This window comes from Dermacentor variabilis, chromosome 2, assembly GCF_050947875.1.
Source record: "Dermacentor variabilis isolate Ectoservices chromosome 2, ASM5094787v1, whole genome shotgun sequence".
NCBI classification, from domain to species: Eukaryota; Metazoa; Arthropoda; class Arachnida; order Ixodida; family Ixodidae; genus Dermacentor; species Dermacentor variabilis.
Genome location: NC_134569.1, coordinates 127871173 through 127893889, shown reverse-complemented (window position 1 = coordinate 127893889; position 22717 = coordinate 127871173). Strand labels below are relative to the sequence as shown.

General features: G+C 47.3%; 1 long non-coding RNA gene across 1 annotated transcript in view; it reads right to left on the bottom strand.

The window, feature by feature from the left end:
• Positions 1–22717, bottom strand: part of LOC142570976 (uncharacterized) — a 179148-nt gene that overhangs the window by 70318 nt on the left and 86113 nt on the right. The window contains exon 2 of the long non-coding RNA XR_012825727.1: positions 12815–12856. This is a non-coding gene — a long non-coding RNA (uncharacterized LOC142570976). The remainder of the gene's footprint in view (positions 1–12814; positions 12857–22717) is intronic.

Here is a 22717-nt window from a genome sequence, read left to right as displayed (position 1 = left end):
GAGCTGCGGGCAGGAAGGACATCGAGGTACTCTTAGATGAAAGACGCACAGATGAGAAAAGCGCACACTTATAGTCGCGCAATACACGCAAAGGCGACAACAATATTAGACAATAAGAGCCCATGAATATAAATAAACAATTGACGTGCGTTGCGGATACACAAATTTATTCATCATTCAGGCGTCTTACAAACGTCAGGCATGTCATCACAATTTATCCATTCAAGCATTCAACATGGCAACGTAATTGTTGGCAGCAATTCTACTTACGGTCGGTCGGTTCGTTCGGTACACTACCCCCCCCCCCCCCCCCAACTATCTCCTTTAGACTCACTATTGAAAGTTCTAAAAGTTGCGCAAAGAGAAAACCAAAGCTAAGTAATCACAGATAAAATAGAATATTACATTTTACGGGATACACACAATCTGCATACTGCGTACCAGGAGGGGGGCCTGAAGTTCATCAACTAAAGACGGCCATCACGTAATCGCCGCTACATATGAAGTATATGATGACAAATGGCCGCAACCGTGCGATAGATTTACGGACCAAGGAAAAAGCCAACGCGAGTGGGGCAGACACGGCTCACGTTTCCCATTCGAGGCTGCCCAGGTGTCATTCTCGAGGCAATCAATAACGGCTTCTTGGGACAGGCTGCGAGTCCTCGCGGAAGAGGGTCGACGGATGCCGTTGCGCAGCAGTAAACGAGAGAAGTTTGAGAGCTACTAGCGCTGTTCGCAAGAAGTTTTATCAGACAGGTGCTTGCCTCGGACAGCACTTCCGTCGCCTCTCCTGGTTAACTTCCCTACCTTTCATTTATCATTTTCTCTCTCTCCGTCACCTTTTTGGACAGGCCGTATACGGAACATGTGATGGCTGAATTCGTCCTGCGTCCAGAGAGAGAAAGAAAGAGAGAGAGAGAGAAATGATACATAGAAAAGCAGGGAGGATAACCAGAGGTAATTCCGGTTGGCTACCCTGCACGGGGGAAGGGATAAGGTGGATAAACAGAGAAAGAGAGTGGAAGGGGCAGGTAGAGAGAGAGAGAGAGAGAGAGAGAGACGAGCACAAACAAACCACGTACACTATGGAGCGGTAGGGGGCGGCGTTCATAAAGTGTGTCGTGAAGGCCTGTAGACCGCAGGAACCTTAGTAACGCTAGTAAGGCCTTCAGCACGGATGCTCTTTGGTAGCACTCCCCTAAAGCTTTTACTTCTGATAGTAGACAATTGTAAAATTGGTCCAGCGTACTGAACATCAGTTCTGTCTGGGCACTATATCGCGGGAAGACACACATGATGTGTGCGAGCGTGTCATCGCTGCTGCATGTGTCGCCCGCGAGGCTGTTGGCCATTCCAATAAGGAGAGCACACGAGTTTATAAATTGAACGCCTAGCCACAGACGGTACAGCATGATCCGTTCACGTCGCGTTAAACCAGGTGGTAGATGCGTCCGCGTATCCGGAAATGAAGAACGCAAAGGACACATGGTGGAAACGTTCAAATCCCACACGGGCAAAGTACATTCATGGGGCATCAATCGCAGCCCAGCCGCAGCGTCTGTTCGCGAAAACGGAACCAAAAAAACTTGACCATTTTCAGGTGCAGATTGGATGGCTACGTCTGGGTGGTCATTCCCGTTGATGTTGCATGTCCTCGAAGCCACTGAAAGATTATGTTGTGTCCCTTATCATGTCTGCGATGATATGTGTGTCGAATGTTTACATAGAGTTTCCTACAACACTTACTAGACGGAACTCTGGCACTGCGATCGTTCAGCCACCGTGGTAATGATGGTTGGTACAAGGATTTGCCTGATCTTCATGCTTTTGGCATGAGACGTTATTTGGGCTTCGTTATTACGAATTATCTGCCTTAACTGGCCAAAGCATTACAGCAATCTATACGTTTTTTTCAATGAAGGAAGCAAGAAGACTCTGAGAATACGCATAATGGCTGTTAATTGCAATGGTTCCACTTGTCAATTTGTCCATGGCGCAATGGTTGCTATATCGGGCTTCTGTGCTAGAGGTTCTGTGCTCAAGTCCTTGCGTTGGACAATTTTAATACTGTTAATTGATTTATTTATAGCGCAATTATCTCTTGAAAACGATCAGTTTGCAAAGTAGCTAAGGCCGTTTAAATCCAGAAGGACGAAGTTTAGGGAAGTTCCGGCATACTAACCATGATTCTCATTCTGGCTGAACCGCCCCGCCTGCAGCTCCCGCTGACACTAGCGCCCCAGTTCACTCTAGTTATTGTGCGAAACTCTACGCTTGAGTCCAGACTAAAACGACAAAAAAAAGATAACTTATCAATGCAAGACCGCAATACTGGCAAGAAGGCCGTGGGCGTTACGGAAGTACAAAACGATAAACATTTATCTCCTTTCATGAAATAAGTGCAATCATGAAGTGCTTCGTGCCATCCCGGGAGCACAGACATGTCGTCGCTCTGATCTAAAAACCATGAGTGGTGCGCTGTTCAAACAAATTGGAGTATGTAAGAAGTTGCTCGATTCGAATTACGGCACTCGAGGCAGGTGTTTAGGAGAGGAATGACTGCACTTGCGCAAAACCAATGTCACTCACGCCTAGCAGCTTCACTTACACGTCGGTGCCTGTATTTAGCGGCATGCCGCTTGAATGCTCTGAAAGTGAAGTGCAAATGACGGATCACTGATCTTTATTAATATCCCCATGACTTCTTTCCTGAAGCCAACCGCATACACCACTAGCCCCGTTGCTACTGTGTAAAAAGTTTCGAGCAAGGAAAAGAAATTTCGACCGGAAGTCGAGGCACTGATTGCGATAGAAAATTATTAGACAGCTATGGGAAGTGTGGTTAGTCGCCTTATCAGGTGCATGAACTGCTGTAAACATTAGCGTGTTAGCTTTTTTACTAAGTTAGTAAGTTACTTACTGACTAACTTACTAACTAAATTCATCAACAAGTTCTCACGCGTGCACAAGCAAGCATAAACACATTTCACTCGACGACCGCGGAAAGTCGATATCAGAACGCCGGCGTGACGAAGAACGGCGGAAGTTGCCAGGGAATTCTACTTCGCGCTGCCTCCCGCTTAAACGATAAGTAGGCGCGCAACAACAGCGCGCACGACGCCATCAGTTATCTCTGGTCACTTAAGCTTGGAGCCCACCGGAAACTGCCTATAAGGTAGGACGCACGCAGCCACACTCAGTCGCCGCAGCTACAGTAGAAGAGGAACATGCATGCTAACCTGACCACTTCAGCCTCCCCTCGCCCCGCCTAGCTCGCGCGCGTGAGAAGGCGGTGAACGCTCTGAAAGCCATCTTCCATTGCGAGCGCGAGAGGGCACCAGCGCACCAAGTAACCTAAAGGGACTTTAACGCCACCCGGCCTGTATAGGCCCGCTCTCTCAAGCTTTCCCTAGCACCTGCAGCATACGGTGCGTGGTCGCGATGGTATCCTACTTGAACTTTATGCAGAACATCACAGCGACGTTGAAGCTAACACCGAGGGCAACGGCAACGGCAGAAGTTCGCCTGGAATGTCCATATAATTGCTATCGCAATAAAACAAAGAGGGCGAACCGCCGTACGCAACCGCGGCGTCCTACAGCGCTTTCGGGACAAGCTTCGCGCTATAATGCGCTTATCATAAACGGAGCTAACCATCCGTGCTGCGTTGAGTTCTTTCAGCAGGCAGCTAATTTTTCGTCTCGGCTTACGGTTGGTCGAGCGTCATGAATTCTGGACGCGTTCCTTCACCGCGATGAATCACGTAATGAGGCGTGCGTCTGTTGAACTCGTAGCACGATGATTGGGCCCCGCACTTGCCGCACACGACATTATAAGAGGGAGGCTTAAGTCAGTGACCCAAGAGGTTGAGTGGAACTAACCAGCTGGTCTTGCGCGCCTAATTAAGGGCACTTGCTGCCCTTAAACAGCAAGTTTGTATGCAACGAAGTCTCGAAAAAGAAGAAGAATATGGCACTCATTTTTTGGGGGGCCACAGAAAGAAAGGCGGCATGGCCTTGCCCCATGTTCCCAAAACAGTGCGTAAAGTATGGAAGAGTTTATAAAAGCAAAAGCTAACCAATCATGAAACAGGCTGTTAATTTGCAATTAGCGAAGGTGGTTAGCCAGCCGTACGCAGTTCTTTTAAGAGCATAGCTTTAAGAATGAGACCTCTGCTTATTAGTTGCACAAAGGAGGAAAAATTCGCCTAATTAAACGCTGTACCGATTCCTGCCTGATCAGTAAACATTGATAAGCAATATAGTCTTCAAAATAGTCAAATATCTAAAAAAATATACCCTGAATTTAAGGACATGGTATTGGACACGGTATTGCACGGTATTGCAGCAACCCACGCCTGCAATGTGTTTAGAAACACACAACGGCACATCGCTACTTTCTTGCAAAGTTTCGTTTATTCCACATTTGGATTGTTTTCTAGAAAGAGTCTTCGTGTGACAACGATGATTTAAAAGGTGCCCAGCACAATTGCTTGATATACTTCAGCCGCAGCGTAAAGTCGTGGCTCGGGCATGCAACACAATTTTATCAGAGTGGTGTTCTGAAAGCGCGAACGAATGAAACTGAGCGTGCGTCTTTTGGGCGGGTGTTTTCGTACATCTTGCTGTGAGCCGCCGGGGAAGATGTATAAAGGTTGCATCATGGTTCTGGGAACAAAAGTTGGGATAAAATTAAAACCGTCTCGCAAATGTTTCTTTCGCATTCACCAGTGACACGCTAGGTGCCATGGTGTGGAATAAGTTAGAAGCGCACAGAACCGTGATGAGCTCTGAGGCCTAAAATGAGTCGAAAGGAGGCATTCCAGACGATGGAACGCCTGCTTGAGTATGTGACTTCTTACTGTCTACCGCCAACGCCGATGAATAATGCGGCGTCTAAACTGAAAGACGAAGAGAGAAGGAGTGAATAAGAAGGAGGATCTGCAGCAGCCAGTAAGAAGTCAGACAGTGTAGCTAAACTGCATCTTTGAGTCAGAGATCGATGCCCTTGATTTTTCCTGATTATGTAACCATACTTCAATGCGAAGTCTCCCCAGGAGGGGTACTGTCATGAGTGGTATATTTAGGTGCGTGACAAGAAAGTGTTGCTTCTTCAGAACAAATTCAGCTGGTAACCATGGGTTGAAGCTGTCATCACGTTCATGCAGCATTTAGTTACTTGAGTGAGTCCGTCCTTACACGTTGGACGGCTTGCAACGCGCGTCTGTCAAAAGGAGAGCGCCATTCTGATGACCCATTTTTCATGCTATATTAACGTCAGCCCGCCCTCTTGACTCTGTCGTCGTTTTGTTTAATATGTGCCAACTTAAAGGCTATAGCGACGGAATTTTCCAAGAACTGCTAGCGTTGTTGCGGAATTTTAACACAGTTAAAGAAAACCAGCAAGCAGAATGAAAGTGCATTTGGGGATACGTGGTCAACGAAAGAAAGTGTACAGGTGTATGTGTAATAAGTGCCTTCTATAGAAACAACTAGAAATGTGAGTTAGCTTACGAGTTTGGGCTGCTGAGCACGAGGTCGCGGGATCGAATCCCGGCCACGGCGGCCGCATTTCGATGGGGGCGAAATGCGAAAACACCCGTGTGCTTAGATTTAGGCGCACGTTAAAGAACCCCAGGTGGTCAAAATTTCCGGAGCCCTCCACTACGGCGTGCCTCATAATCAGAAAGTGGTTTTGGCACGTAAAACCCCAAATATTATTATTATTATTAGCTTACGAGTAAAAATGAGTATTAAGAGTCTTGCGGCACGAAATGTGGTCAGCGTGCAGCACGTGATCTATAGGGGTGATTCCTCGCCTTAAAAACAACGTTAGCCTCGCACCGACTTGAAGGTTTTACTGTCTATATTGTCCTGAAGTTTCCTTAAAAGTGCATCGCCCAGCTCTGAATGTTGCGAAGGTGTTAATTTCATTCATACCATCGTCGCAAGAAACTAAACAGGGAACCGTTCATCGCTCAACTGAAAAAAATGTAGTCGTCGCCAAAATTGCTCCGCTTCTGACTTCTTCCTAAGCGTCCAGTCGCACTTTGCTTCAGCGTTCGTGCTAGGTCTGCAGCCTACAAGTGGCGCTTGCGCATGTTCGGGGCCGGTATTCGTGCACGCAGTAACATTCGGCAGACTTATTTCTAGGAGGCGCTCGCCGGCAATCAAACAATCTACAGTCATGTGTAAAAACTGCATAACTGGGTCGTATTCACAAGAATGCGGACATGTATCAGCTTATCGTTGTTTTTCCTTAGTGACTAAGCTAAAGTAGAGCCGCATAGGAGAACAAAACACAGAAACATCGGTGAGTCGACGACGTCAAGCTTCAGTGGCGGAGTAGAGCGTGTTTCTGACAGTCTCGACATCGACGCGTGCCTCGGGCGAGGCAATAAGACTGCGGGGACACCGCTCACAGGGAAGGGAAGTGCGGCGGTTTTCACCCCAAAGAAACCTTACGATACGGCGGGGAAATGACCCTCCTGTGCGAGTCAAAAAGTGACGTAGCGCGCAATTTTCGTAGGCATGCCAATTTTTGAGATCTTATTCTTTCTACGCTGTGAATGATAGTTCGGTAATATTGAACACGCCATGGGACGGCACTACCATATGATACACGGTAGTCGGTGTTTTGTCTCTAACCGTCAACACGGGGTGCATTATGTGCTTGATAAATGCAAATGGTGCTCTTTTGCAAGGGACAGTGGACTCCTTCTTATGCCAACGATGCGCCGCAGCTCGCATAACCTGACCTAAAGCGAACTGCTAACGCAATCTATTTTTGGCGCAGTGGTATTTCATGTACTCATTTCGATAATTGGCCATGTACTCGGTACTGGAAGTACTGCTCATCGGATTGGAGCAAAGCTTGTACATGATTTGCGTTCTTTTCTTTTTTGATGTTTTTTGGTACCAACGAGCTATAGTTGTTATTACTAATTCAGTCAGTGAATAAACGAATATTTTTCAACGACGTGGTGCATAGAACATGTCTAATGAAAAGAAGCCATTGAAACATTACAATAAATTGTTTTATTCATGTGTGTCAGAAAGACAGTTATACGGATGGTGCTCAATGTCGACAAGATTAATTACATAATTTATTGATCTGAACTACTTCAAGATCGTGCTGCAACGCTTTAATACGAAACAAAATGTGATTTTGTTTCTTTCTGACCGGTAATAATGACGATTAGGACTGTTTATAAGGGCAGGATGTCATGTGCACTTCGATGAAAGTACGTTACTGCGTCTGAAGTTTCCAACCACTTCAATACTAACGTCCTCTTAAGGATGTTGGAAATTTGGCACAACCCGCTTCAAACGGCTCCTGGTAAGAGAACGCCTGCATCTATGGGGCCGTGACGTCACGCCAGAATTCGACAGTCCGTAGTTTTCCGTGCACGTCAGTAAACTTTATCGCGGCAAACTGTTACAAAAACGTGCTTTTCATTCATTGGTTAGTTAGTTAGTTAGTTAGTTAGTTAGTTAGTTAGTTAGTTAGTTAGTTAGTTAGTTAGTTAGTTAGTTAGTTAGTTAGTTAGTTAGTTAGTTAGTTAGTTAGTTAGTTAGTTAGTTAGTTAGTTAGTTAGTTAGTTAGTTAGTTAGTTAGTTAGTTAGTTAGTTAGTTTGTTTGTTTGTTTGTTTGTTTGTTTGTTTGTTTGTTTGTTTGTTTGTTTGTTTGTTCCTCGACTTCAGCATTCCAGAGCTACAGAGCTGTTACGAGATAGGGAGATAGATGTTAGGAGATGTTAACAGTAGCGGAGGGCTACGGATTAATTTAGTCCGTCTGGAGTGCTTTCACCTGCACCTAAATGTAAGTGCCGCGAGCGTTTGTGAATTTCACCCCCTTGGAAGTTGGGGCCGTTGCGGCAGGAAATGCGCCCTGCGACCTCGTGTTCAGCGCAAAACGGCATAGCCATAGCTAGAGACACACATAATCTGAAGATTAGTTATGATTCACGTAGGAAACGCAGCCTACTAAACCTACGTCTTCTGAAATTCTTTTTGTATATTTCTCGATAAAACGTGATGACGGAACTTGCGTCGGTTACACGATTTATCTGCAATGTAGTGCGAGTCATCACTGCGAGAAAAGTTGAGAAAGCCACGACGAACAAGCACCGTCTGAAGATTTTCGGGGTTTCGTGTCGCGCCTTCCCATATTGGGAATCGGTTTCGTATGACGAAGACCAACGTTCAACATCCATCGGAGTTAGCGACACGTAATTGTGTCGATAAGTCAACGACCCAGTGAATTGCAGAATGTTCGCCGGTCAGAACCTTTAAAAGTTCTTTCAGTACCAAAAACCCTGGATTTCTTGGTCCGAAACAGATTCAAATTTCAATGTAACTCGGCAACCACTCCACTGGGAATTCTGCCGTACCTTTCCTGAGCGTTTAATGGAGCCCCGTATTCCCAGTGAGAGCTTCTCGATGATGTCGGCTAAATATGTCAAGTGAGCGCACAAGTATGCTAAGTCTATTTGGTCTAAGTCGACTAAGGCTACTTCAAGTTTTCCGCTGCGTAGAGCCGTTACAGTCTTTCGCACAGAGATTATCTCGTCAGCTGCGAAGCTTTTCATAACACATTATACATCGGCAAAGCGTTTTTGGTAATAATTGGCTTTCTTAAACCTAGTTCCATGGTGTCAGTAAGTATATAACATTAAAAGAAAACCAGGCTACGACAAAGCCCAGAAAAAGGCATCTTTTTGGGCTCCGAAAGTTCAATATAGGCACAGACATGGAAGTAGTCATCTATATGCACAGTAAAAGGGGCACTAAAATGTTTCCAGAGCTATAGTTCATGCTGGTATGTTAACTAAGCAAGATAAGGGCGGAAGTAAAAAATCCAAATCCTGCCTAAATTTAGACTCTAGCCCTAGTGCAAGCCCACCCACACACAAGCGTGTAAGGTTACGGTTCGCTTTAGATACTTGTATTATTAATCATTAATTGATTCAATGAGAGAGTAAATTATTTCCGAATATAACTCTAGCAAAGTTGATAATGATTTGAGACTGCGAATGAGACGGCGAATAAAACTGACTCTTTCAACAGGAAATCCAGCGGTTACACGAGCGGCGCTCTTGCGTGAAGACGACTGATGACAACACGTGACAACAGGGGCAAGTTGGTTGAAGAATTTTCACTCAAAATAGCGCGTCCGCTCCTCCGATTGAAGGAAACCGATCGACTCGTCTAGACGCAACCGCTTAGGAAACGCATCCGCCGAAGGCTCACAATGCAGGATCAAGCAGCTACTGTCAGCCGTCGCTGCCAGGAGACAAAGCGTGTCGAGATTGTTGTTGTTGTTGTTGAAGCACTCTTTTCTCTTACCTCTTGCACACGATTCCTCGGTCCTCCATTATCGCGCCCTTCCCAATCCTTCCTCTTGGAGCTAGACGGGCATTGTTATGCTTCGAGCCGAGACAGTTGGCATCTTTTCTCTATATGGTACGTTTACCTTCACTTCAAATAATAACGACACCAACAAAAATAAACGTTACAGTGTGCGCGAACGCCCTGACATATAGTGTATTTTGTGGAAGAGCTTTTCTGGACGAATGAAAGCGAGCTATAGCGAAAAAAGTTTGTGACACAAGCAGTCCCGTTTTTTTTTACACTTGTTCTGTTGTTTGAAGCGGTTGTTTCCCCGTTAAATGTGACGAAGTAAAAAAATTAAGGCTGTATACCTCAGGTGACGTCCTTCTATCCGGTTATTGTCAAACTTTGGGGTTTCGTGTTCTTTGGCGGGCGTGTCTCACATTGTGGCTCCCACATGGCAAAACTTCAAAAGAACGCTGCATCTGTGCGGACTCAGCTTGACAGAAGATAGTGGCATTTCCCGGTAACTATATGAGCGAAGCGCCGTGGATGATTAGTAAAATGTTCGTAAAAATGATTAGTAAAATGATTAGTAAAACGAACAGCAGAATTCTTGCGACTTATGGTCGACTTTATCTATAATAAGTGTAAGGGTTACGTTCGTTATCATTTCATTGTAGAATGGTTGAATATTCCCTCTGCTCCTAGCGGTTTACAAATCTTGGAAGTTTTCCGGTGCCTGCCGAAAGGCACTTTCGGACTTTCCCCCCAATTTTCGCAACTGCTACTGGCTTTTGAAATTAAAGCAACGAGCTTCGTTAGCACGCCTAAGTATCTATATGTAGTTTTCCCAAGTTCCACTTATGCTCCCCTAAATACATTCTTTGGTTCAGTTGTAAAAGCTGCTTGAAGTGGCTTGAACGTCTTGGATATCGTGGTTACGACAATTAATCAGCAGCACTGCCGCTTGACAGTTGAAGTGAAGTGTATTAACAGCTGGCTGGATAATACGCGACGCCGAACGCCTGTGGTGTGCTGTGTCCCGGATATAACGATAGCTTCGCGGATCGGGGCAGGTCTCACTGAAGAAAAATGTAAACATTTTCCTCAAACTTATTGTCTTGTTTGCCTATGACGTATATATGTATGCAGCCTATAGCAAAAACAACGGGAACAAGAAAGCCACTCACCAGTTTAAGTTAAAAGAGAACTGTCCTGTAATACATTGCGATAGGCCTTACACGCTATGAAGAAAGAGTTACCTACTCCAAAGCAGCGCACTCAAATTTATTGGTTTAGCGGGGAGCTTCAAAGTATTGTCACCGCACGTTTGCATGTTTTGGTTTCGTTTTAGCTTCCGGAGAATTTGTGTAATGCGTATCCGTGCAGCAATCTTACCTACGCTCTAAACCATTCTGGTCTCGTGTGGATTTCTGCTCTGACAGCCACTAAGAAGTCACAAGTCTAACTCAGCCAGATCAACACTTTATTGGTTAATACTAGATTCCCGTATATGCTTGCACCCACCTCAAATCCGTTTTATTTTCTATTTCGTTTTTTTCCCTGACCATCCCCTCTACCGCCGTGTGGGGTAGCAAATCAAGTGCAACCTGCATGGTCAACCTTCCTGCATTTCTTTTTCTCTCAACCTTTCTGCCATATCTGCAATGCTAGAGGTGTCATTTACAAATGTAGCTGAGTATAATAGTTCCTTTTTTATGCCTTTAACTTAAGATCTGGAAGTATACTTAGGCGACGTATATAATAGTCACGAAAGCAGCACCAATGTAGTGAATAATACAAGAGCAGACACACCAGACAATGCACTGAAGTTCACTGCATGGCAGTGCATGACGATGAGACGTAACCGTTGGATTATTTAACTAATATTGTTTCCATTAACTTTCTTTTCAATCGAAGGCAATGAAGAGCATGAATATTGGAAAAGTGCAACGACTTTAAGCAAAGCAAATCACTGACGTACACAGATGGCGCTGGATGCCCATCTCGCCCCAATTTATGTACAGCAACAGACCGCGGAATCGTTCAAAGATACATATCTACAACGTAAAACGATGATAGTAACTAACGCAGATGAACTCTCGCGTTTCTCGTATACAAAACTAAAGCGGACGTAGAACACAACAAGTAATGTCAGGTGCCTTCTAATTTTTATTTGTATTTGTTATAGGTACTTTATGTATCCTAATTCATTTGCAGGTCAACGCAAACTTTGTATATACCTTCGAACAATGCTACACAGTGATGACACCGCAAGTATTCTACAGGCAGTAGAATACTGGCGGTCAGTCAAGGATCCAAGAAGGAAAGTATACTTAAACGGTTTCATGAGATAAATTTGCTTTGTTGCAGAATGCGATTTAATGTAGGCGCTTCGCCGTTTTGTTAGTGGCAACTGCTTTCAGGGCAACTTGGCTACTGAGAAGAACGGGCAGCAAAATCAAGTCGTTCAATATTTCCTGCGTTTTGCGATTATGTCAATGTTGCATTTGCAAATGCAGATCGAATACGTCTTGTTCATTCTATCCTTTGTTGTACGCGTGAAGAATAAGGCCTTAGTTTTATTTACGCCGTTATGTCTAATTAGGAAAAAAAGAGCACTAGTGTTTGAAGAATTGGCTTTGGTAAATCCTACGTAGCTGAGTGTTGATACTGAAAGGAAGGAGAATGTTCCCTTTTATCCGCAGTTGAATCAGGATGCCGATGTCGAAGCAGAGGGTGAAGCGTCATTATGAGGGGTTGTATAGTGCGTTCACTCTTCTAACTACGGCATCTGTAGGTTCCGCTAAGTCGAACGTTCACGCAACTATATTCCATTTCGTTGGTAGAAGCTATATGAAACGAGATCACTATGTTCGGCTTAGTCAAACTTCCGTGGAAACACATTAAGGGGTATATATAGGCAGTAACACCCGCCGTGGTTGCTCAGTGGCTATGGTGTTGGGCTGCTGAGCACGAGATCGCGGGATCGAATCCCGGCCACGGCGGCCGCATTTTGATGTGGGCGAAATGCAAAAGCAGCCGTGTGCTTAGATTTAGGTGCACGTTAAAGAACCCCAGGTGGTCGAAATTTCTGGAGTCCTCTTTCTACGGCGTGCCTCATAATCAGAAAGGGGTTTTGGCACGTAAAACCCCATAATTATTATTATTATATAGGCCGTAACAGTGACCAGCAGCTCAACCCAAAAACAGAACCGACGCACAAGAAAGCCCGTTCCACATAGCTATTTCACATAGACATTTCACGTTGTGAATGGAGCATTTGTGCAAATATGTTTCAATTGCTTAGTGGAACCTATTTACGAAGAGATTAAGAGCGTAGCGAATGCTCTTCACATTTAAAATCATATTTCACTCGACATCGAAAGCAGTGAGCGGACGGCAAACAAAAAAAAAAGGAGATTTCATTCGGCGGATACACGTATTCAACAAAAACAATAACAAGGTATACTCACCAAGCGCTGACGCCTTCCAGAATCACCGGGCTAAGCCTCCACCTGAAGTAAAAAGAAGCACGCTTTATTTAATACGCGTCCATTATGAGTACTACGTAGAATCGCAGTTACTGCATTGCCGGATCACTAGTTTATTTGTTGACAATACCTTACAGGGTCCAAAGGACATTGAGTAAGAGGGACGAACAAGGATATTATAAGAAATGCAAAACATACAGGTCAAAAAGGGAAAGGGAAAGCATTGCACAAAAAATAGAGATCGAGTCGCTTATTCGCTTTTCATTAGCTCTTGAACTCATAGAAAGATGATCAAGTTGCTCATTCCGAGCTAACACAATATCCAGTGCAAGGCATGAGCATATATATTGCTAAGAGATTTATTAGCAACTGGGGCAGGCGAATGGGTAGCAGTCAAGCGCTCGGCAAGGACAGCAACCACGAGCTCATACCAGTAGCGATGGTGCTGTGGCGCAGGCAGGCTACTCTTCGTTACAATCGCCCTCCGCAGAAAAAGGCAACATCCTGGCGGCTTAAGGCGAAGAGACTACTATTGGGTCGTAGTACGGCTTGATGCGAAAGGCGTGGACAAGTTCGCGGCCGCGATGGCGTAGGTCCCTCTGTGGCGTGAGGGGCTCTACGACGTAATTGACGGAGGACGTTTGCTCCAGAACGTGGTAGGGTCCTAGGTATATTGCGACAAGTTTTGCGGAAAGGCCGGGTGTGGTAGCCGGTACCCGAAGCCATACGAGAGAACCAGGAGAAAAAGTTGGTGCAGAACGGTCGGCAGGTTGACGGGATTGCTGCTGCCACTGGTCCTCGGTGGGAAAAGAGAGGGCAAGCTGGTGGCATTCCTCGGTATGACGAGCAGCTTCAGATAGCGGAGTACTTTCGGACGCGTCAGGTGTATATGAAAAAATGGTGTCGAGCGTAGTAGAAGGTTCTCGTCCGTATAGGAGAAAGTAAGGGGAAAATCCTGTAGTTACTTGGGCTGCAGTATTGTACGCATACGTCACGAAAGAGAGAACTTGGTCCGAGTTTGAATGATCCGAGGCGACGTACATCGAGAGCATAAAGCCAAGAGTACGGTTGAAGCGTTCGGTCATGCCGTTAGTTTGCGGATGGTACGCTGTACTGGTGCGGTGGACAATTCGGCATTCGTTGAGTAGTGATTTCAAAGCATCGGAAAGAAAGGCGCGGCCTGTGTCACTCAAAAGTTCGCGAGGCGCACCGTGGCGGAGAATGAAATGTCGTATCAGAAACGATGCAGCGTCGCGGGCGGTGGCAGTCGGCAGAGCGGCTGGTTCAGCATAGCGGGTCCAGTGATCTACTGCAACAATAATCCTGCGGTTGCCTGTTGTAGTGGAGGGTAGCGGTCCGTATATGTCTATACCAACACGATCAAAGGGCCTACTAGGGCAGGGAAGGGGTTGTGATGGGTAGACTTGTCCGGGAGGTAATTTTCGGCGTTGGCACTGATAACAGGAGCGAATGAACTTTCTGACGTAGTTATACATGCCGCACCAATAAAATGGTATGCGTAGTCGAGCATAGGTCTTGAAGAGGCCGGAATGCGGGCACTGAGGCTCTGCGTGGAAAGCGTCGCAGATGAGGTTACGGAGTTTGCGGGGTATCACGAGAAGCCACTTGCGACCGTCAGAGAGGTAATTACGACGATAAAAAACGCCGTCGCGAATGCAGAAGTGGGTAGCCTGGCGGCGAAGAGCGGGAGATGTTGAAGAGGTGGATGGATCAGAAAGTATACTGATGAGAGAGCTGATCCAGGGATCCTTGCGCTGCTCCGACGTCATGTTATGCAGTGCATCAAATGTAAGTGTGGGTTCAAGGACGGATAGGAAAACGCAGTCAGCGGACACCGGTGAGCGAGAAAGGGCGTCAGCGTCCGCGTGTCTGCGGCCGGAACGGTAGAGAACGCGGATGTCGTACTCCTTTAGCTTAAGGGCCCAGCGAGCAAGGCAGCCAGATGGGTCCTTAAGGGTAGACAGCCAACAAGGGGCGTTATGGTCAGTGACGACATCGATAGGGTGACCATACAAATAAGGACGAAATTTTCCAAGGGCCCAAATAATGGCTAAACGCTGTTTCTCTGTAACAGAGTAATTAGCCTCGGCCTTTGTTAGAGTTCGGCTCGCATAGGCAACGACATATTCATGGAACCCCGCTTTTCATTGCGCGAGTACGGCGCCGAGTCCGACGCTGCTGGCATCGGTGTGGACCTCAGTGGGGGTTGCCGGATCGAAGTGGCGGATGACAGGTGGCGAGGTTAGCAGGTGGCGTAATTTCGTGAAGGCGTCATCACAGGCGGGCGACCAAGCGAAAAGTTCTTTGTCGCCACTCAGTAGGGCTGTCAGGGGTGCACTTATGGAAGCGAAATTTCGAATGAAACGTCGGAAATAAGAGCATAAACCAAGGAAACTTTGAAGCTCCTTTAACTTCTTTGGTCGTGGAATGTCGGTGACAGCGCGGAGCTTGGTTGGGTCTGGAAGGACACCATATAGCGATATAGCATGGCTAAGAATAGTGAGCTTTCGGGCGCCGAAACGACATTTTTTTTAAGTTGAGTTGAAGTCCCGCGTCAGTAAGGCATTTGCTCGAGACGGCTGAGATGTGTTCGGAAATCAGCGGAAAATACAACTACGTCATCCAGGTAGCATAGACATCTGTTCGATTTGAGGCCGAGTAAAATATTATCCATCATTCTTTCAAAAGTGGCTGGAGCGGTACACAGGCCGAAAGGCATTACAATGAATTCGTATATTCCGTCAGGTGTTACAAATGCCGTTTTAAGTCGATCAGATGGTGCCAAAGGGACTTGCCAGTATCCGGAACGTAAATCCAGCGAAGAAAAGAACTTCGCTGCCTGCAAACAGTCGAGGGCATCATCGATGCGCGGTAACAGGTAAACGTCCTTGCGCATTATCTTGTTCAGACTTCGGTAGTCGACGCAGAATCTAATAGACCCATCCTTTTTCTTAACGAGAACGACCGGTGATTCCCAGGGACTGTTGGAAGGCTGCACAACGCCACGCTTGAGCATGTCAGCAACCTGGTGGTCAATGACGCTGCGCTCAGAGGCGGATACTCGGTAATGGCCCTGCCGTATAGGTGCATGACTGCCGGTATCTATCTGGTGAAAAACGGTCGATGTGCGGCCCAAGCCGGAAGCATGGCTGTTGAAAGAAGCGCTGAACTTCTGCAGGAGAGCGATAAGCTGGCTTCGTTCTGAAGATGACGTTCCATCGTCGATGGAGCAGCGGAAAGCGTCGATGAGTCACTGATCAACTGCAAGGTCACAAGTAAGTGTGCCAAGGTCCGCCAGAGTAGGAACGACAGGAGCGTCAAAGATGCAAAAGGTGTCCACTGGTTGAACGAAGCCTAGGCATTCACCATGAAAAAGGTAAAGGCCAGGCCGTGGGATTGTCGACGACCATTTTCGTGACGCTATTGCGAAGAGTAAGGAGAGCAAAGGGCAGCGGAAAACATCGGCGGCAAATGAACACCTCAGAAGGCGTAAAGAGAACTGTGCCATCAGAAATAGGGGCGCACGACACAGGCACAAGGAAGGAAGAGCGTGGAGGGACGGCATTGTTTTCGGACACAAACAGTTTAGCACAATAAGGGCCGTTTTCGATAGTCTCAAGGTCGGGAAGTGCAGAAAGTTCGAGTTCGGCGTGACAACAGTCAATAACAGCGTTATTATTTGCAAGGGAGTCCGAGCCTAATATAATGTCATGCGAACACGAGGGCAGAACGACGAATTCGACAGTATACAGTTGATCTTGTATGAAGACGCGAGCAGTACAGGCAGCGATAGGCGTTATATTTTGAGCGTTCGCAGTTCGAAGGGAGAAGTCGGAGAGAGGCGTCAAAACGTTTCGTAGTGTGCGGCAGAGTGCGGCGGAAATTACGGATGCGGCGGCTCCTGTATCTACAAGTGCCAGGACGGCGATTCCATCGACAGACACTTCAATTACGTTGGCTGGAGAGCGACGAGGACTTGGGCATTGCGACGTGGACGCAGTTCGTGCCTCGGGATCTATGGCCATCAGTTTTCCTGCTCGGTTGGCACGGGACGGCGCCGCATCAGAGAAATCGAGCGACGACGGGGAGATGGCGATCGGCGAGTAGAGGCGGTTGGGCGGTCGGGGGAAAAGGAAGAGGTAGGAAGACTGGAAGGCGAAAAGGAAAATGGAGCTGGGAAAGGTGGCGCTCACCGGATGTTCCGAAGAGGAAGCATGGAACGACGGCAATGGCGCGACACGTGACCAGCACCACCACAAGCAAAACATATTGGCCGGTCATCGAAGGTGGCCACTGGTAGCGGTAAGGTCCGAGTCGTGGTTGAGGAGTCGGAAAATGCTGTTGGTCGTGAAGCGGCATAGATGGCGGCAAAAATGAAGGCGGTCCAGGCATAGGGACCGGCAAGAGCGTTTGTGGACGAGATCGGGAAACTGCTTCAGCGTAAGTGAGAGGTGCAGTGACTGGCGTCTGCTCAGCGGCTGTAGGAACGACTTGAGATACTTGCTCTTGAACGAAGTCGCGGATCGTAGGAGGCAAAGCGAGTGGTGGTTCCGGGACAGAAGATATCAAAGACAGCTGGCGGGCGACCTCTGCGCGAACAAATTCCTGAATTTTTATGAACAGATCAGCATGGTTGTCGTCGACTCCAAGGCTTGACAGAGAGTCGGCGGGCGGAATGGGACGTCGGGTGTGAAGCCGTTGCCTGTTCAGCTATTCGTAACTATGGCATAATTCGATCACTTCAGCGACGGTGTGAGGACTCTTCGATAATAACATTTGCAACGCGTCGTCCTGAATATCCTTCATTATATGTTTGATCTCCTCCTCCTCTGACATCGACGTGTTCACTCGTTTGCAAAGGTCAACAACGTCCTCAATGTAGCTCGTGAAGTTCTCTACGGCCTCTTGGGATCGTGTGCAGAAAAGTTGTTCTGCACGAAGCTTTCGTACTGCTGTTCGACCGAAAACTTGGGTAAAGCTGGTGTTGAAGACCAACCACGAAGTGAGGTCGGCTTCATGGTTTAGAAACCATAGTTTCGCAACATCCGTAAAATAGTAGGTGATGTTTCTCAACTTGGTAACATCATCCCACTGGTTATGGGCACTTACTCGCTCATAAGAGGAGACCCAATCTTCAACGTCTTTGTCATCTGTGCCGGAGAATATAGGGGTATCTCGCTGACGCAAGGCACCGGCACAAACCAAGGTGGCCGGCGCCGTTAGAGGAGTTGGAGGAGTGCATGCGTCGTCGGGCATGATGGGGGGTAGAGTGCGACTCCGAAGTTCCAGGGTGGTCGAAACCCCGCACGTCCACAACTTGCTAAGAGATTTATTAGCAACGGGGGCAGGCGAATGGGTAGCAGTCAACCGTTCGGCAAGGACAGCAACCACGAGCTCGTACCAGTAGCGATGGTGCTGTGGCGCAGGCAGGCTACTGTTCTTCGTTACAATATTTTGTTCTGGCTTTAGTTTGGTTCGGCTTTGCACGTACACCTACATTAAGTTGATGACGATGATGACGATAGTGACGATGATGAAGATGATTATGACTATGATGTTAATCATGACAACAGAGGCTGAGGCGCATGTCTGCTAAGGGGGATCCGTGACCTTGGCGGAGTTAATTATTTGTGTTGAAGGAATTATCTTTTTAGTGTCAGTAAAAATAATAATATTACATCAATGAAAGTGAAAGGGTAATAGCAAAATGCACTGCAGCTATAAGATGGCTCTCATGTAACTTTACTTTTGAACGAACACACAGAAAGAAAATACGAAAACGAAGACAGAAGCGAAGAGATAAAAAAGCAATATGTCTAACATAACTTTTTTTGCTGTTTCTCTATCTAAGAATAGGTGGAACGTGCCACATTTACATCTCTGGGTCTCAGTCTTGCAAATTACTGCCGCCCGGCTGGTAGCGGCGTGTTAAGTAGTTGTAAGGATCCATTTGTCTATCATCATCGTTAGTTCATGAAACAAGTTAAAGTTGTAGAGCCGCAGGTGACATAGTGTACTTGCTGCCTCAATTTTCAATAACCAAACAAATAAATAAATATCGAAGCCAGACAAACTTGCAGATGAAGCGTGTCCTCCTGAGAGAACAGAAACGACGGCAGTCGTTCAACAATCGATCGATTGATTCTAATACACTGCCAAAAAGACAGGGTAGCCAGAACGTATTTGTGCCTGTAAAGGAGTTTAGACGTGGAACACGAGAGTGCAGTCTCGTCGACGTCACTTCAAAGTGACGCCTTTGAAAAAAAATTTGTGCGTCAAGGAAGTCGAAAGTCCTCGTATTCAGCACAAAACCTGACCAAAGTGATAAAAACTGCCGTACTAAGGAGACAAACCACAGGACCAGTGAGGGAAGCCTTTCTTGTTAATACAGTGAGAGCTTCTTTCTCGTCACCAGAACGTAGCCCCTGATGACGGTATCAGCCCAGACGATTCCGGCTAAGCGATATTTTCCTAGAGCGCTTTCCAGAGTCCCTTACATTTTTACGATTAGGCGCTCGGAAGCCATCGCCCGAAGCTGTGGTAAAAGAGAGACGGCATGGAGAGTAGAATAAAGTTTCGTCTCCTGTATCTCCGCTTAGTGCGCGTCTTCCATATTTTTTTTTCTTCTTTCTCTGAACAGCAGTTCCAACCACCATGAATATCTTCAGCATTTCTGCCGCATTCACCGGAGACCTATGCATTACGACTGAAATCGGTGAGCTGCCCGTTTGATCAGAATAAGTTTGATCACATAGGATTTTCTATAACGAGCTCCCAAGGTGCGGAAAGCAACTGTTATCATAGTTCGCGACCATCGAAATGCAGCCGTTACGGCAGGTTGTGGAGACCGCGAGTTTATGATCAGCCCGGGAACGCCACAGTGATGAGTGCATCGCAGTTTTCCATGGTGAGTTCGGCTAATAAAGATTCCCTAGCATTGAACACCGGCACACTCTGTCCGTTCTTAACGAAACTGTATCACTCAAAATACCACTTTCAAGACTTATTCACCTACTCACTTAATGGCGCGAGTGCTTAAGCTCTCTGCTGGAACATGGAGGTAATTACAGCATTTACTCCTGTTGTGGAGTAATCGACCAGAGACAAGCTTCTGCCGCCGACCTATCACAGTTTCTGGCATTAAGCTATCATCTCTCATTCTTCTGGGAACTCTGGCGCCAGTGTATGCGAAAACTGTTGGATGAGCCGGCGTGGGAATGGCGGGAAGGGCCTGGATTTACCAAAACTTCGTGATATTGTTTTAAAACGGCTATGTGACTTTCCAAATTACCTATCTTCAACGAAATATTGCTCTGTCAATGCCACGATACGGAACAATTGGAGCTTCCTGGGAAGAGACTTCTTAACTTCTATGTTTAGAAAAACTAGGAGTGTCCGAAAATTTAGAAAGACGTAAAGCGTGAAAATTAACGACACGAGAAAGTTTGAAGCCACAAGCACAAAAAGTTGCACAAATCCACCATTCCCATAGCAGCGAATCCGTTGCAGCACCAGAGCATACACTCCAGTAATTTTCGTACAAAACTTTATGTGCCAAACAAGGCCGAGTGCCTTCTCTCTACTGTGTATGCGCAGAACGAGATCTGGAGTTTGGTCAACGCTGCGAAATTAAATGGCGTTTAGATAAAGTGCAATGACGCTGGTGTTATCATGTTATTTCTGCACTTAACGACAGTGTAAGTACAAAGGTAAACATTCACTATCTATTTACTTTCACTGGCTCCCTGCTCTTGGGCGTAGTTTGCCTCGCGCTATACGCACAAGCATTTCAATGGCGGCTGCTGAAACCACTTGCAGCGGTCATGAGCACCGCATTACCAGGTCCTTTAGAAGCGAGTGGTTATGAAGGCACGTAAAGAGCTTCGCAAACATGGAGAAGCGTGTCCTAAATCACTTCAGTGAGAATTGTCCATATGCCCTCGACTGGCGAGCGTGTATAAAGGCAAAAAGCGCTTGAAAGAATAATATTTTTCTCCACGCTTTCCTACATTCCCTCTCACAGCGCTTATCCCAGCGTTGACCATAAGCTACGACCGACCACGCTTGTTTATTTTCCTTTCAGTTCCATGTGACGATTCCGGCGCAGTTTCTGGCGACCAATGGATCTACGCTTTTGCAGTACACGCTGCGGAGTGACACAAGGCAGCGGTATAGGTATTCAGCTGCGAAATTTCCGAGGAAAAGCGGGAGAGATGCGGGTTTCGCCCGGAAGGCGAAGCGTTGATATCGATAGCAGTGTATTAGAGAACCATACGAAATAAGGTCTGTAGTTTCATCATCCGTATAAATTACAGCAGACATTCGTTCACAAATTAAGTTAACAGGAATGGTGTCACGCCAGCGCAAGCGAAAATGAACACATCTTCCTCGACGGCCCCGAACAGTCGCTGTCACAACGTTGGCTTGTTGGAGAGGGCAAACACACGCGAGCGAACGATTCATTTTTCTCTCAACGCAACGCATCTGCGAAACTTGATATGACGGGACGTCCAACTCTGAGCACGGGGTGAGACAGGGCAAACGAAGTCGTCAGCCAGCTCGGCTCGCTCTGCTTCCCGCCCGCCGCAGATTGCCACCAAGATACGGCGTTCTAGCCGCGTATGTGTTCAGCCGTGCCATGCGCTTTCTCTAGCGCGCGCTTAATAACATTAACGCGAGCTCACCCTACCTTCTCATTTGCGCGCCCTTAATCACGTGGCCTCCAACACTGGGCCAACATTGCTCTTTCGCCCCCGCTGTTTGGATCCGACCGCTGGAGCGATCGGTTGGGAACTCGGCGCTGACGCCCGTGGTTGTACCTGGGTCGCAAGCCCCAAGGGTAGCGTTGGCCTGGCGGCCTGGGGTACAACTCGAAGCATCCGAAGGTCCCGGCAAAGCATGAGTCGACTGGTAACAACGAAACAACTTGTTTATTTTAACATCGCAAAGAGTTGGCGGTCAGGTTTGACCGAAGTAGAGAGACGGGAGAGCACTTCACTCAACTGAAGAAATCGGAGCCCTCCCCTGGCGTCCGGGGGCAGCTGTTTTTATACTCTCGCAGTTGAGGGCAAGAAGGAACCCCTCAAAAGACGAGCACGTGATTGTACAATGGGCTAATGGTGACGCACACTGTCGTAGCGACGCCGTAGCACCATGTCGTGGCGCTGCGCACGATCTCGTAGCACCTGGTCGTGGCGCTGCGCAGCACACTGTCGTGGCGCTGCCGGTCGGACACAATGACTGTAACGAGAAGATGGTCCCTGCTTTGGCATCGCCTGTTTCGGGCACAATGACTGGAACGAGATCCCTGCTTTGGCATCGCCTGTTTCGGGCCCAATAACTGGAAGGAGATCCCTGCTTTGGCATCGCCTGTTTCGGGCACAATGACTGGAACGAAATCCCTAGGCGGTCGCATCGCCGCAGACGCGCCTGGAAACACCTGGCGATGAGTGTTGCGGTGACGACGATCGGGCCAAAATGTCCGCGCCCCGCCGCCGTCGCGCCGGCAAAACCACGTGTCGCAGGCGAAACGCAACAGACCGCCCCGCCGGGGAAAGGAGATCCCGATGGACAGGGGACTGCATCCGCTGTCCGGAGGGATGTCGCTCGATGATGCTCATAACCGAAGTCGGGCGTCCCTTGACGTTTCTTGAGCGCAGCGCACAGAGAAGGCCTCGTTCTCTCGTTCAGGTTCGCACGGGACACTGCAAAGTGACTTCGGGAGAGTTCACATTTTTGTTCTCGTTCCCGGCAAGCGTTAGAACTACGCTGAAAACTCAACCGCTCAGTCAGCAAGCACGGCACAACCCTCACTAAGCCCTGCCAGGCTCTTTCCCCTTTTTATACCACTGCCTAGTTCCTTAC